The sequence below is a fragment of the Eurosta solidaginis genome, chromosome 1 (assembly GCF_040869045.1).
Source record: "Eurosta solidaginis isolate ZX-2024a chromosome 1, ASM4086904v1, whole genome shotgun sequence".
Classification (NCBI taxonomy): domain Eukaryota; kingdom Metazoa; phylum Arthropoda; class Insecta; order Diptera; family Tephritidae; genus Eurosta; species Eurosta solidaginis.
The window spans coordinates 177,711,668-177,728,815 of record NC_090319.1 but is presented as its reverse complement, the minus strand read 5'-3'; the positions used below and the strand labels follow the sequence as shown (position 1 = coordinate 177,728,815).

Below are 17,148 nucleotides of genomic sequence, written 5' to 3'. Positions count from 1 at the left end.
GACTCTATAATGCGTTTGTACAATATGGGTGTCAAACGAAAAGTGTAATAAGTTTTTTAAAAGGGAGTGGGCTTTTGTTCTATGGGTGGACGCCTTTTCGGGATATCGCCATAAACGTGGACCAGGGGTGACTCTAGAATGCGTTTGTACAATATGGGTATCAAATGAAAGGTGCTAATGATTATTTTAAAAGGGTGTGGGCCTTAGTTCTATAGGTGGACGCCTTTTCGAGATATCGCCATAAAGGTGGACCAGGGGTGACTCTAGAATTTGTTTATACGATATGGGTATCAAATGAAAGGTGTTAATGACTATTTTAAAAGGGCGTGGGTCTTAGTTCTATAGGTGGACGCCTTTTCGAGATATCTCCATAACGGTAGACCAGGGGTGACTCTAGAATTTGTTTGTACGGTATGGGTATCAAATGAAAGGTGTTAATGAGTATTTTAAAAGGGAGTGGGCCTTAGTTCTATAGGTGGATGCCTTTTCGAGATATCGCCATAAAGATGGACCAGGGGTGACTCTAGAATTTGTTTGTACGATATGGGTATCACATGAAAGGTGTTAATGAATATTTTAAAATGGCGTGGGCCTTAGTTCTATAGTTGGATGCCATTTCGAGATATCGACATAAAGGTGGACCAGGGGTGACCCTAAAATTTATTTATACGATATGGGTATCAAATGAAAGGTGTTAATGAGTATTTTAAAAGGGAGTGGGCCTTAGTTCTATAAGTGGACGCCTTTTCGGAATATCGACATAAAGGTGGACCAGGGGTGACTAGAATTTGTTTGTACGATATGGGTATCAAATGAAAGGTGTTAATGACTATTTTAAAAGGGCGTGGGTCTTATTTCTATAGGTGGACGCCTTTTCGAGATATCTCCATAAAGGTAGACCAGGGGTGACTCTAGAACTTTTGTGTACGATATGGGTATCAAATGAAAGGTGTTAATGAATATTTTAAAATGGCGTGGGCCTTAGTTCTATAGGTGGATGCCATTTCGAGACATCGACATAAAGGTGGACCAGGGGTGACTCCAGAATGCGTTTGTACAATATGGGTATCAAATGAAAGGTGCTAATGAGTATTTTAAAAGGGTTTGGGCCTTAGTTCTATAGGTGGACGCCTTTTCGAGATATCGCCATAAAGGTGGACCAGGGGTGACTCTAGAATTTGTTTGTACGATATGGGTATCAAATGAAAGGTGTTAATGACTATTTTAAAAGGGCGTGAGTCTTAGTTCTATAGCTGGACGCCTTTTCGAGATATCTCCATAAAGGTAGACCAGGGGTGACTCTAGAACTTTTGTGTACGACATGGGTATCAAATGAAAGGTGTTAATGAGAATTTAAAAAGGGTGTGGACCTTAGTTCTATAGGTGGACGCCTTTTCGATATATCGCCATAAAGGTGGACCAGGGGTGACTAGAATTTGTTTGTACGATATGGGTATCAAATGAAAGGTGTTAATGAGTATTTTAAAAAGGAGTGGGCCTTAGTCCTATATGTGAACGCCTTTTCGAGATATCGCCATAAACGTGCACCAGGGGTGACTCTAGAATGTGTTTGTACGATATGGGTATCAAATTAAAGGTATTAATGAGGGTTTTAAAAGGGAGTGGTCCTTAGTTGTATATGTGAAGGCGTTTTCGAGATATCTACCAAAATGTGGACCAGGGTGATCCAGAACATCATCTGTCGGGTACCGCTAGTTTATTTATATATGTAATACCACGTACAGTATTCCTTCCAAGATTCCAAGGGATTTTGATTTCGCCCTGCAAAACTTTTTCATTTTCTTCTACTTAATATGATAGGTGTCACACCCATTTTAGCAAGTTTTTTTCTAAAGTTATATTTTGCGTCAATAGACCAATACAATTACCATGTTTCATCCATTTTTTCGTATTTGGTATATAATTATGGCATTTTTTTCATTTTTCGTAATTTTCGATATCGAAAAAGTGGGCGTGGTCATAGTCGGATTTCGGACATTTTTTATACCAATACAAAGTGAGTTCAGATAAGTACGTGAACTGAGTTTAGTAAAGATATATCGATTTTTGCTCAAGTTATCGTGTTAAAGGCCGAGCGGAAGGACAGGCGGTCGACTGTGTATAAAAACTTGGCGCGGCTTCAACCGATTTCGCCCTTTTTCACAGAAAACAGTTGCCGTCCTAGAAGCTAAGCCTCTACCAAATTTCACAAGGATTGGTTAACTTTTGTTCGACTTATGGCATTAAAAGCATCCTAGACAAATTAAATGAAAAAGGGCGAAGCCACGCCCATTTTGAAATTTTCTTTTATTTTTGTATTTTTTTCCACCATATTATTACTGGAGTTGAATGTTGGCATAATTTACTTATATGCTGTAAAGATATTAACTTTTCTTTTAAAATTTGAATTTAAAAAAAAAATTTTTTAAAAAGTGGGCGCGATCGTTCTACGATTTTGCTAATTTTTATTAAGCAGACATAAAGTAATAAGAGTAACGTTCCTGTCAAATTTCATCATGATATCTTCAACGACTGCCAAATTACAGCTTGCAAAACTTCTAAATTACCTTCATTTAAAAGTGGTTCGTGCCACGCCCATTGTTCAACAGACTTTGATCAAAAAATGCTGAGCCAGAGAAGTCATTATTAAGCCAAGTCTCAACAATGACGTAGACATCATAGTTGCATCGTGAAGTGGCTAAAAATATATCTTTAGATTTCGTTCTCAACCCCGATATATTTTGATAATAGATATTTAATTTTTTATATTACCGCATATTGCTAAGGTTTTGCAGTTGAACCCTTTGGTTTTTGAAAAAAACGGAAAGGGTTAATTTTGACGTCCGATGGCCATAGCGGATACTCAAGAAGCGTATTATATATTGAAGGCGAAACTCCAAGTTTAAAATTACATCTTGATAACAAACTGGAGTCTGCACCTTTCTTTATTAATTTAAAGCAGTGAATTAATGAAGGAGAGATGTTTACATTATGTGAGACATAATCGACAATATCTCTAGCGTTTACCGTTGGCTTAAAAGATGACAAATGCAACCATCTCAATCGAACAGCTAAGCTAAGTTTTGAGTTTGAATTACTACCTATGACAATGGTGGGTGATTTTATGAATTTATTTTATATGCTAAGTTAGAATTGTTATTAGATGTTAGGTTAGTAGCGACTGATCCCTGAAGGCCAAATCTACAACCCTGGAATACCCATTTTTATTATTGGCAGGTGCAGCAGAACTGATATTTGCATCATTAGTAGAACAAGCGGCAGCGCCACTAAACGAACTGGGTGATGAAGACAAATCAACAATAGCACACTCATCATTTGGTACAGCCTAGTGGATGTTTTGTATTTACAGTCGTATCATCTTCCCAAATTGATTTGCTAGTTACACCTGACTGAGTTGCTTTTGCATTTTCGAAAGGGTCTGCCTGTTTTGTTTTTGCAGCCATAACAACTTTCGAGTTGATTTTTCTTGCAGAGACAGCCAACTCATTGCCTTTGCCTTTGCAATTGCTTTTTGCTGTAGGTTGTTTTGTTATTGCAGTGTTTGTTTGCTTAATGTTGTCCGCAGCACTGGTGAAAATAGATTTGAGATCACCAGCAACTGTAGCAACAATACTACCAAGATTTTTAATTTCAGAACTCAGCGTAGAGATTATACCATTTTTATCTTCGATAATTGAGTATGAGCGGATCTCAGCTGACAAAGAATCGCACTTTAGTGATAATTGAGAGTTTTCACATTTTAGAGCATCCATGGTCGATAGTATACGAGCGTTATCACAACGTAAAGGCTGGTTTTCATTATGGCATATATGTTGTCAAATGTTGCCTAAATAATGAAAACGTGCTGCCAAATAGTGTCAGTTGCGTTTGCATTCAGGTTTGACAGCTCACTGTCAGACAAATTGGCATATAAGTGAAAACGACCAAGTTTCAGTTTGCCAGCGCAGTTGGCAACGTTTGACACACAAAACAGATTTTCCAACATGCTGGCAAATTTGTCATTAAACGTGTGCACAGCTGATTTCACAACAAAGGTAAATTTTACAAAATTTGTAAAAAAATGTATAAATTAATTTGTTGCATTTTAGTTTAAAGTTTAAAGTTAAAATGGACAACGATATGGATGGGTTAGGTTCCAATTCTACAATTTTCCTTCACCCAGTCGGTACCACAGAAAAAAAGAAGCGTGTGCGAAAACTTACAGAAAAATGGACAGCGGAGCAAACTGAGAGGCTGGTGCAAGAAGTAGAGGTCAGGGACGGGACCTGGAATTTTCTGTCGCCTCAATACAGGGACCGGATTTTGAGGGAGCTCAATGGCAAGATGTGGCGGATATTTTAAAGATGTCGCGATCTAAGGTATCTGCCAAGTGGAACAGCCTGCGCTGCTCTTTCCGCGTGAGTTCTTTTTTTCTTTATAAATATGTATATAATTGCTAAATTTAACATTTATAATAGGCGGCCTTTAACATAAAACATCAGAGCAAAAGTGGACAAGGTGCGGCACGCTCAACTGCCGTAAATCCGCTATACAACTCCCTCAAGTTTCTTGAGCCGTCGCTGCAAATTGAGGCCAACACAACGTCCAATCTTCCGAGTGTAAGTATATATTTATAAACATACAGTGACGGATATATGTATGTAAATGTATACATTGCTGTTGCCAAAAAAACGCTCAAGAATTTCTTGATCGTTTTCTTGCGAATAACATTTAGCTCTTTAACAAGAAAAATAAAATAATCAATGGATTCGTTTATACGCTTATATTCGTCGTAAAGCACAAGTGATGTAACTACAATATTCGTTGTTTTAGATAGGCATGGTACTGTGTATGGAAAAGTATGTTCACTTTTACTTTCGCATTCACGGGGTACCTCCTAGCCCCATAGCAACCCCATAAATAGCAGAACTAATGTGTCGCCATTGCTTGTTGTGTGTTGTAAAGCTCGTATATGGATATCTAATTTTTCATACAAGTTTACATTACATTATACAAGCTTTTCGAGGCATATTAGAAATGAAACGGCTACCCTGAATATAGTTTGCGAAAAAGCTTTTTTAACCGTTGTTAAAACAAATTATGAGATAGGGTGATTTTGAATTTTTTTCCATTCAGGCGCATCTTTTTTTAAAAATTGGCGGGTTTTTAACATGTATCTATTGATTTATAGAAGTGTTCATCGCAGAGTTCACCTGCTTATGGGTATTTAATAATTTTCGTTAAAACTTACAAATGAAGTTATTGACTTAGGACAATATTCAACCAGGCTTAAAAATGCCGGCAAACTATGACTTGTAGGAGAAAAAGACAGTTGTCCTTTAGGAGACAAATTGATCAAGAATAGTGAATACTCGAGTAAGCATATTTAAAAATATGAAATAGGTACCCAAGTTCTCAAAGATCTAATATTTGCATTAACCCCGGAAGTTATGACTATGACAAATATCGACAGAAATTAAAGAAGTTCTTCATAAATATCATGACGATCCCATCTGGGAAGGTCACCCAGAAAATCGCATGACTCATAAGATCTAATAAAAATATTGCTGGAAAATATGAAAAATGGTATAAGAAAATATATGTAAAATTTTTTGCATCCACTGTACCCATTGGTTTAACCACTCATCACTATATAACTACTTCTTGCTCTAGCAGCAATTGAATCTACTCAATCAATGATATCGCTCAAAGATACCGCTTTTATATCAATGTCAATTTTCAACCAATGATGACTGTAACCATTACCTTATTCTATACGTTTCAATTTTAATATGAAATGGACTACCAATAAAAAAAAAAAATTTGTTTAACTGTTTTCATCTAGGGAAACCTCACCTTTTAGAGAGGTCATAAATTTAGATAATAGGATTTTTGGATCTAGATAAATAGATGTAGAATAGCAAAAGTAATTTTATTAATGAACTAAATAAAAAAAAAAAAAGAAAATGAACTGCGGAATAGAAAATATCAATAAGAAAAATAATTTTATTATGACCTGCAGAATAGAAAAATTTCAATAGGAAAAATAATTTAATAAATAACCTGCTGAATAAAAAAATATCAATAGGATAAACTATTTTATTAATAACATATAAGGTAGAAAAAATCGATAAAAATAATAATTTTACTCTAATACCCTATAAAGTAGAAATTATCGATAATAAAAATAATGAAACTTTAATCCCAATAGGAAATGAGGTTAAGCGAAAATTTACATAAGTAACATAGAAAATAGCAATATCATAAATAATAAGAAAATAATAATACACAAAAATAGACTTAAATTAATAGAATAAGTAAATTTTCAACCTACAAACATAAAATACAAAATATAGAATTAATTTATACCTAACTAAATAAAAATAGAATGCTCATGCATTCTCCAAATGCATAAGCATTCTGAAAAAAAGGGAGATGTAGTGTAAACAGCCAATAATTTCAATGCAAAATAAGTAAATCAGATAATATGCTACCCTGTAACAAAAAGAGTCAAAATTTTCATCAACACAAAAAAAGACATCTGCTAATTGTTGCTGTTGCGGCGGCAAGACCACAGATAGGGCGCACTCGCAATAATGGTGGGGAGAAACGAAAGGAAAAAAAAAAAAAAACACAACGATTACGTTATAAAGGCTGCACAATACTGTTTATTCAAATAAAAGTAAATGCAAATGCAAAGTTAATCCACTTAATCACAATTCAATGAACTCGTTAGAAAAAAAAATACACAATAATGTTTATTCAAATAAAGGTAAATGCAAATGCAAAGTTACTCCACTTAATGGCAATTCAATATTTCCGAAGACGGACGTGCAAAATGAATTTTAGGATTTTTAATATTGTTGAAAGATTTACCTTCGGTGGCTTGGCTGCTGGCGGTTTCTTAAACGTTCGCAAAAGAAGTGAAAGAGGTAAAAAGCCTTTTGTTCGCGGTCACCGCCGAATCCTAGGCTTAACTATTATCCGGCGGGGTAAACAGTTATCGGTATAAACCGATATGTATAAATGAAAGATGTGAGGTAAAAGGACAACGAAAAGAAAAAGTTAAGTAATACGAGGGTGCACCGACATATTTAGGCTTGTGGCCTAAACATGCCGGCCCCCTTGCGGCGAGCAACTTCGAAACGATCGTAACGCCCCAACAACCAAGTCCCAAAGGGCCCGCGAGAACGAGTCTCAACTTAAAATTAACGAATCTCAACTTAAATTTAGGCCCTGCTGTAAATGCGTATGGAAGAAAAATAGTGTGACGAGGATACATAATTCGACCGACGCCAGACGCTTCTCCGTGGGATTCCTGTGAATAAAGAGATGTTAGTCGAAATAGACATGGGTTGATTTTAGTGCACTTTACTTATTGAATGGACAGATACCCGATTATTGCTGGTGGGCTCCAGACACTACCAGCCCGAATATGGTGGCTTGAGTGAGCAACCCGCCGACGTTGGACGGTGGTGTGCCGCTAACCATTAGGCTGGCGTAGACGTCGGCACCTAGTGTGAGCCGGAGAGGTGTAGACCGGTGGAAAGTTGGATCCGCCAGCTTCATAAATTGGAATGACGTGGCTACCGATGGATCCAGAGTTGCTGTCGGACTAAGCCGTGAATATCGCGATACCACTGTGGCCTGGGTCGTCACTGCTCCCGTTACCCCGTATTTCCCTCGCAGAACAAGCGTGCACTTCACGTGATAGGACGTGCCGGTACGCTCTAACCCGAGGTCCTTCGCGAGATTCGCATCGATGATTGAATTCGGAGCGCACGGATCGATATGGGCGCCTACTGCGTGGAGCTTCCCTCCTGCTGCTATCCGAACGACCGCCGTTGGAGCTATGGCTACAAATGCGCGTGTAATGGTTGTTGCTAGAGGCGTCTCCCAGAGGCGTCCTGTTCTGAAGCCGGCTGGCGTTGTTGGTTGGCGCGCGAGCGTGGTTTCTTGGTTACGAGCATTATACGAGGCCGCCATACCAATTAAGCGCCGTGACGAGCGGGACGTTGTGCGTTTGAAGGCCTTTCATGCCGTAGGAGCGGTCGGAAACGTTGTGGTCCTGAACCGCCCGGTGGTGTCGTGGCTAGCATAGAATCAGGATCTTCCCGTCGTTCGACCTCTTCCTCGGCGACGTCCGCTTCCCACCACAGGGTTTGTTCCGTGACGTGGATGGATAGGGCTCCGTCGGAGCTCTCTTCGCCATCGCTCTCTTGGGACGGTGGTGGAACGTCGTCGAGGTGTGTTGACGTGTGGTGCTGCTCGTTGCACCGATGACAGCGATCTTCGCTGGGACATGTCTTCCGTTGGTGGAATGGCGATAAGCAATTTGTGCAATATCGCAAATCTATGATCGTCTTTAGTCGATCCATGTTCGTCATGCCCCGGTAAATCGGGCAGAGCCTTATGCTGTGCGAATTTTGACATAGCCGGCAGGGGGCGCTGAATGTGTTGCCGCGTGCCTCCGTCTTGGCGCTTTTGTGGGACAATCCAGTCATTCTGGAATATCAAATTTTTAGTAGAACATTCGTAGATGCTCTTAGGTTGGGTGGCTTATGAGCCGGTACTAGGAGCTTAAGTGGCTGAGGTTGGAGTTGGCGTACTCGGGATAAAGAGTTGTGTGGAACGAATAATCTTATTAAGTTATTCTGTCGATGTAATGATGTGTTTGTAGTGGTTGAAACCACTGTTATATTTAATATAATTTTATTGAGATACGCCTAAAGGTATCTTTAGTTTTGGTAAATATTCTCATCATAATGAAATTCTGATATTGAAAGCAGTCACCAATGGTGAGAAAAAAAAATAAAAATTAACAAATTATTGAATATAGACTGAAGACAAACTATATTTTTTGGTGTTTGCCTAATACAGGCAATATGCGGTAATATACGCTACGTTTGTGTAGCAGATGGTATCACGAGTTACCCGTGTATTTTCACGGCTCCTTGCAATTGCCCTACAAAAATTTGGTCACAAAACTTACCCACGCCCATGCAAATGTGGCTATGAATATAACCTATGAATGACTTTAAAATGACTAGTCAAATGACGTCCTGCGGATAAAATGTGCGACAGATGTAAAGAGGCCTTTATTCACTGTCTGGGAACACTCTTTGTGTTGATTTGGGCCATGTTGTGTGAGGATCACAAATTGTGGTGTGTTTGTTGATTTCAACACAACCCTGGCAGGGATAGCCTACACTATCGAGTGTGGTAACTTGTAGAGCTGTCAGCTGCTAACTCTTCCACTCATTGGAATGAGACAGCTGTGCGGTGCTGCCAATTTGGCAGCGGGATGATACCTAATGGTCATGTCGCGAAAGTGTTCGAGGACATTCACGTTTGAGTTCTGACGCGACCTGACTTATGAAATGTTTCATTTTTTTTTGTGTGGTTTTTCTCACAAAGTTCATTTGGTGGAATTACTATTTCATAAAAGTTCCTGAACTTTCCTTTAATTATTTTATTAATCTTGAAAATTGCATCGTAACCCCCAACTTGCTTTTCCACCGTTAAGTTTAGGCTAACAAAAACTTGAAAGGGCTTGGAGATTTCACGGTATGATAGAATTCGGACGTTATTTCTTTATAGTTCAGGAAACAGTCTAAAACTAAGTTGGAGTTTAGAAGAAAACTTAACTTTTCCTAATAAAAATAATAATGGAAACTGATTTAAGGAAAATACCTATTTTGCTTATTTAATTCACGGTTTTTCTTTTTTTTTGTTTTGATAAAAGGAAGCCCATGATACAAACCAGAGCGCGCCTTCTTTTTTAGGTCTATATTTTCGCGATTATATATGTATTCTGATTTTTGTTTACGTGCTAACGCTCGGGTGTGTTGGATCTCATGGATCCGAGTGGTGATACCCTTTGGATCGCGCGCAATGTGCTTACTACGTAAGAACCGAAAAAAGCAAATGTCATCGAGTGGCAACCTTGTTTCGTTCATTCAAAATGTCATTCATTCATGGAAATGAGTATAGAGATATTTTTGAATGAATTTTCATTATGAAGAAAAACTTGTAATGGTAAGTATACTGGTATCGTTTCCGTTTTATAATTCTGCAAAAATTATTCAATCTCTTTTTCTTTTTATTTACTCTTTATTTTCAGGTACCCTGCTACAACTTGGGTGGATTACTGGCACCACCTGAGTGAAAAATTCGATTTTCTAGAGGATGGTAAAAACCAAATGGTATGCCACTACTACAACGCACTACAGAGTTGGGTGAATCAAATTCGCTGTTACTCATTGGGCCGCAAGGTTCTGGAAAGACTACATTAAAAAATGCAGTGCTTGCTGACCTTGTTGCTTTTTCCGATTTTCAACAAAATACAATTCTGGTGCACTTGAATGGCAACCTGCATACAGACGATAAGCTGGCACTGAAATCAATTACTGTACAAATGCATTAGATAATGCTGCAAATGGTAAAGCTTTTGGTTCGTTCGCTGAAAATTCAGCTTTTCTTTTGGCATGTTTAGAATCGGGAGATAAACGCTCAAAAAGCGTTATATTCATATTGGAAGAGTTCGATCTCTTTTGTGCGCACCACAATCAAACGTTGCTATACAATTTGTTCGACGTGTCACAATCAGCACAAGCGCCAATATGTGTAGTAGGAGCAACTTGCCGCTTAGATGTCATTGAGCGACTGGAAAAACGTGTCAAATCTAGATTTTCTCATAGACAAATCTTCCTTTTTTCCTCAGCTAGTACATTTGAAAAGTAGGTGGATCTTTTCAAATTATTAAGCGTACCTCATGAAAAAAAATGAAGCCAATAGTGGAGCATATATCACATTTAAAAATGTTTAATTCGGCTGGGTTAACAATTCACCGCCAACATTTTAATCCATCCATATATTACTTTAATAGAAAATATGTCGACTCATGGAATAATCACATAGCCGGTTTAATTGATGATGACAATTCGGTAGCTGTTTCCTCTGCGTACATTATACGAAATGGACAAGAGCGAATCATTTTTTAAAAATTTTCTTATTTCGGATCCGGATACGCAGCCACATATCACATCAGAGCAGATTTCTGAAGTGGTTGCTACCGACACAATTGATTAAAGAGTTGAGCTACTCTGTGGCTTGTCCGTACTCGAAATATGTCTTGTTATTGCTATAAACCACCATTCCGAAATCTATGATCGTGACCCCTTTCAATTTTGAAATTGTGTTTTCAAGATTTGCTACGTTTGCAAAGGTCTCAACCACTATGCAAGGTATTGAACGTGCTGTCTCGCTGAAGGCGTTTGAACGTTTGCGTCACATGGAAGTAATACAACCGATTTCTAGCGTAATTGGTAAAGTACAAAAAGATTTCGAAATGCATCGTCTAGCGCTAACCTACGGACAAGTAAATGATGCAATGCATAAATATCAAGCGCTGCCAACTGAGGTATCGCAATGGGCGCAAAGTTCCATAATTTAAGCAAAGCTAAACTATGATTTAAATTCTTTATCTAAATTAAGAACTCCAGCAAAGATAATAGCTTTCCTTGTACACGTCCTTCATGTTCGGATCGCTTCAAGTTGGTACGTCATGTAAGCTTCGTAGATTGCCCCGGTCACGACATTCTTATGGCTACAATGTTTAACGGTGCTGCTGTTATGGATGCTGCAGTATTGTTAATTGCTGGTAGCGAATCCTGCCCTCAACCTCAAACTTCTGAGCATCTGGCTGCTACTGAGATGATGCGGCTCAAACAAATCTTAGTTTTGCAAAATAAAATTGATTTGGTAAAAGAGCCAAGCTAAAGAGCAATACGAAGAAGGGGCACCAGTTATACCAATTTCAGCTCAGCTAAAATACAATATCGATGTATTTTGTGAATATATTACAAAAAAGATTCCGGTGCCAAAATGTGATTTCAAAGCGCCTCCACGATTAATCGTTATACGTTCATTTGACGTAAACAAGCCTGGATGTGAGGTGGACGATTTAAAAGGTGACGTAGCTGGTGGTTCCATTTTATGTGGTGTTCTCAAGGTTGGACAAGAAATTGAACCTGGTGTGGTCACAAAAGATAGTGAACGCAATATTACTTGTAGACCAATTTTTCGCGTATCGTCTCATTGTATGCTGAGCAAAATGAGTTACAATATGCAGTGCCCGGTGGTTTGATTGGTGTCGGTAAGAAAATAGATCCGACATTATGTCGTGTTGGGCAGGTGCTGGGTGCCGTTGGCAATTTGCCTGATAGGTACATTGAATTGGAAATTTCATACTACCTCTTGCGACGATTATTGGGTGTGCTTACGGATGGTGATAAAAAGGGTGCACGAGTTGAGAAAATGCAAAGAAATGAAATTTTATTAGTAAATATTGGTTCGTTGAGCACAGGTGTTCGGATATCGGCTACAAAGGGTGATTTAGCTAAAATTGTGCTCACTACCCCAGTATGCACTGAGAAAGGCGAGAAAGTTGCTTTAAGTCGTCGTGTGGAACAGCATTGGCGTTTACTTGGATGTGGTCAAATCTTCGGTGGTAAAACTATACAGCCTGTATTGGACAGCGAACCCGTTGATGGGAATTAATTTATGATGGTAAGTAGGTAGTAATGATAGCTAAATCACCTTAATTTCAAATCAGCTAATTTAAAGGCGAAACAACGTTGAACCAAACAACTGCTTCAAATACTACTACAGCCAAAACCACAGGAACAGGCAGAACCTGCGCACAACATAACGGAGGTTGATACGCAAACAGATTTAAAAGGTATGATGTTAACTATATTACCTTACGGTAATAAAATTTTAGATGTTTTAAGACAAAATCGTGCTTGTTGATTAAATGGTATTCTGTGGCAGATAATGGATCTGCGTTAGGATTGTGTTGGCCTCGTTCGGGGTGAACGAGAGCTGGGTTGAGCGAGTTGTTGGCCTCGTTGGGGGTGAACGAGAGCTGGGCTAGGGGGTTGGTTGGCCTCGTTCGGGGGAACGAGAGCTGGGTTACGGGGTTATAACGGTTGGGAGTTACAAGTCACCCTCACTGGAGGGTGGTAGCAGGACCAATTTCGTGATTGGTCCGGTGGTTTGTCCCCTTGCTGTATCCAGTTCGACGACTCGAACTCGGTTATCGGGGTCATAGTGAAGATTGGCTATCCGACCTAGTCTCCATTTGTTAGGAGGCAGATTATCCTCCTTAATGACGAATAGGTCTCCCTGTTTAAGGTTTGATTGTGGATGCTTCCACTTAACGCGCTTCTGCAATTCGGTGAGATACTCCGTTTTCCACCGTTTGCAGAAGTTTTGATGCAGCGCCTTAAGTTTTTCCCATCGATTGACGAGTGATGCGCGATTCTCGCTGACGTCGATTTCCGGTGGAGCTAACAGGTGCCCTCCAACGAGGAAATGGCCTGGAGTAAGGGGCTCCCAATTAGACGGCTCGTTGGAGGAGGTGCTTAACGGTCGAGAATTGAGACAGGACTCGATTCGGCAAAGTAGTGTGCTGAACTCTTCAAGGGTAAATTTGTGACCCAAAGCGATCTTCTTGAAGTGGTTCTTGAAGTTTTTGACCCCTGCCTCCCATAGTCCGCCCATGTGAGGAGCTCCTGGTGGTATGAAATGCCATGTCAGGTTTTGGTGACTGTACTTGGATAGAGTTTGGTTGCGAGCGTCCGCCAGGAAAGCTTTGAGTTCTGAGCGGAGAGCTGAGGAGGCTCCGACAAAGTTGGTTCCGTTATCGGAGTAGATGTTCTTTGGACATCCTCGCCGAGCGACAAACCTATCGAAAGCTGCCAGGAATGCGGCAGTACTGAGGCACTAGTGGCTTCCAAGTGAATCGCTTTGGTTGCAAAGCAAACAAAGAGGCAGACGTAACCGTTTGACATGCGACATCCTCTTCCGCTATAAGATTTGATGTCAAATGGTCCGGCAAAATCTACCCCCGCATTGGTGAAAGCCCGGGAAAAGGTGGTGCGTTCTGAGGGTAGATCTCCCATAAGTTAGGTTAGGGTCCGCTTGCGGAATATTGTGCACGTTTTGCAATTGTGTATGACCGATCGGATCATATTTTTGACCCTAGGGATCCAATATTGTGTGCATAGGCGACGAAACATAAGTTGGTTCTCCCCATGCAGGGTGTCTTTATGGATGAACTGGACAAGAAGTCGTGTGAGCCGGCAGTCATACGGCAGAATTATCGGGTGCCGTTCACTGTAGGGAAGATCATTGGCCCCTGAAAGACGACCGCCCACCCTCAATATGCCCTTTTCATCGACAAGGGGGTTAAGAGGGAGGATTTCACTTTTTGAACCGATGAGCTTCCCGGAATTTAAACTCGAAAGTTCCTCCGAATAGTGCCTCCGTTGGTAGAAAGCTATTAACTGACTTGTCGTGGCCTGGATTTCATCGGGTGAAATGAAGTGCGATGCCGCTTTAAAGGAAGATTTTGTCTTAGGATTGGTTCTTTGGATAAATCTTCGAACATACGATATGACCCTCAAGGCCCTGGACAAATTGGAAAACCGTTCGAGGATGTCGTCTTTCTCTTTTATTTTTGAAGTTGTATGAACCTGCACCCGTTTTTCCTCTATGTTAGTCCGATAGTCCTTTTCTTGTATTGGCTATTCTGTCTTATCTTCTTGTAACCAAGAAGGTCCCTGCCACCACAAAGAGTTATTGACTAACTCCTTCGCTGATAGTCCTCGGCTAGCCAGGTCTGCAGGATTGGATGCGGATTCTACGTGGTGCCAGGATTTGTTTCGTTTCTTTTCTACTATTTTCGTTACTCGATGAGCGACAAAGGTTGACCAAGAACAAGGGGGTTTTCTTATCCACGCCAAAACAATCGTGGAGTCTGTCCATAGGTGTAGATTGAAATTTTCTAAATGCACATTTTCACACACTGATTCGATGGTTTCGACCAGCAACACTGCACCGCATAGCTCTAATCGGGGTAAGGAAATTGTTTTAACGGGTGCTACTCTTGTTTTTGCTATTAAAAAGTTAACGTAGACCTCATCCTTTATCTTTTCTCGTAAAAAGACTGTCGCGGCGTAAGCTTTTTCCGAGGCGTCGCAAAAGCCGTGTATTTCAACGTCGTTGGTTGGCGTAAAATACACCCAACGTGGGATACGAATTCCGTTAATGGAGGGGTATTCCTGCATAAAATTATGCCATCGGTCTAGGGTTCCTGCCGACACTAGTTCGTCCCAGTCAGTCCTTTCTAGCCAAATGCTTTGCATAATGATTTTGGCAACAATGACGACTGGGGCGAGCCAACCTAGAGGATCAAAAAGTTTAGCGATTGCAGAAAGTATTGCCCTTTTCGTTAACATATCCCGATTTTCAATTGGTTTTGCGGTGAAGTAAAAATAATCCGCATGTGCGTTCCATCGAATGCCTAGGGTCTTTACCGTACTCGTGTCCTCGAATTCCAAAAAGTCTTCGTTGAGCAGATGAGGTTTGGGTATCCCTTTCAGTATTCTTGAGCAATTTGACGTCCATTTGCGAAGGAAAAACCTGCGGACTGTAAAGCATCTGTGATTTCATCGCGAGCTTTGAGTGTGGATTCGATGCTGTGTCCCCCGGCTAGAACGTCATCGACGTACATACCTGTCCGTAAGATATCTGCGGCAATTGGTGATGAAGTTTCAACGTCGTCTGCTAGTTGGTGCAGTGTCCTTATCGCCAGATAAGGAGCACAATTGACTCCAAAGGTAACTGTCTTTAATTCGTAGACGCTGTTAGGGTCACTAGGATTGTTGCGAAAAACTATTCTCTGGAATTGTGTTTGGTTCGGCTTTACCCATATTTGCCGGTACATCTTTTCGATGTCGCTATTAAAAACATATTTAAAGAATCTCCATCGAAGGAGTAGAATCGTTAAGTCGGCCTGAAGCACTGGGCCTGCATAAAGTACGTCGTTTAGGCTTGTGCCATTGGCTGTGTGACACGAAGCGTTGAACACCACACGAACTTTTGTCGTGGTGCTTTCTTCTTTTATAACCGCATGATGGGGTAAGAAGTAGCAATCGGTCACGTGGGGTGGTATGATTTTTGGAACTTTTGACATATGTCCCAATGTCTCATATTCCGCTAGTACCCTATTGTACTCTGTCTGTAGAGACGGTGTCTTGGCTAGGCGCGTCTCATTCCGGTAGAATTGGGAGCAGACGCCGTTTAGGGAAGGCCCTAAGGAGACGTTGTTAGGAAAATCCTGTTTAAAGGAAGGGCGACAGTATATTTGCCATCGGAGTTTCTTTCTGTTGTAGCTCTGAAAAGTTCCTCGCAATAGGCATTATCTTCGTTAAGTGCCCTTTTCTTAGGTACGTTTTCAAGTTCCCAGAAAGCGGTTAGTTGCTTGTCTAGGCTGATTTCATTAAAAAAGGATACGCGTGTATTAGTTGGGTGAGGTACTTCTGCACGACCAGTTAAAATCCAACCGAAGACGGTTTCTTGGGCGAGAAGCGTATTTAGAACGTTCTTCTGTATACCGTTCAGTATTATCTGGGGGTAAATGTCGCCTCCAAGTATGAGGTCGACTGGTTCATTAATGAAGAACCTCTTATCCGCCAGAATCAGATCAGGGAACGCTTGCCGAGTCGTTGCGCTCACTTGGCAAGTCGGAAGGTCCCCTGTTAATTGAGGCAGGACTAGGGCCACTGTATTGATGCTTACTAAGGGGTCTGTAGGCGAACCTAGCGTAATCGCACATGATTCCTTTACCTGTGCAGATGGTGTATTATTTATTCCTGACACCAGCACATGCAAACGTTTGGATGCAAGGGTTATTCGCTTTTTTAGTCTTTCAGTTATGAAAGAGCATTCGGACCCAGAGTCTATCAGCGCTCTGGCGGAAAACTTCACTCCATTATAGTGTATATTGACACGTGCTGTTCCTAATAACACCGCTTGAGTGGTGTTAGCATGACACGAAGAGACGTTATTAGCATTATCTTGTCTTTTTTCAGACTCCATCCTTGCCCTAGCCTGCTGTGAGGTTGAAGGTGTATTGTCGGTGGCGTTTTGAGTCCACCTTTGAGAAGTTGTCTTTGGTTGTGCTGTTGGAAGATGGAGCAAGGTGTTGTGCCTTGCGTGGCACGTGCTGCAATTGAATTGGCTAGTGCATCATGTCACGGTGTGTCCACCCGACAGACAATTCAGACAGTAACTATTGTT

General features: G+C 40.5%; 1 protein-coding gene and 2 pseudogenes across 1 annotated transcript in view; all 3 read left to right on the top strand.

The window, feature by feature from the left end:
• Window positions 1–17,148, top strand: part of lobo (lost boys) — a 1,557,146-nt gene that overhangs the window by 548,807 nt on the left and 991,191 nt on the right. The gene's annotated exons all lie outside the window — the stretch shown is intronic.
• Window positions 10,208–11,455, top strand: LOC137238723 (origin recognition complex subunit 4 pseudogene; annotated as a pseudogene).
• Window positions 11,497–12,561, top strand: LOC137238721 (eukaryotic translation initiation factor 2 subunit 3-like; annotated as a pseudogene).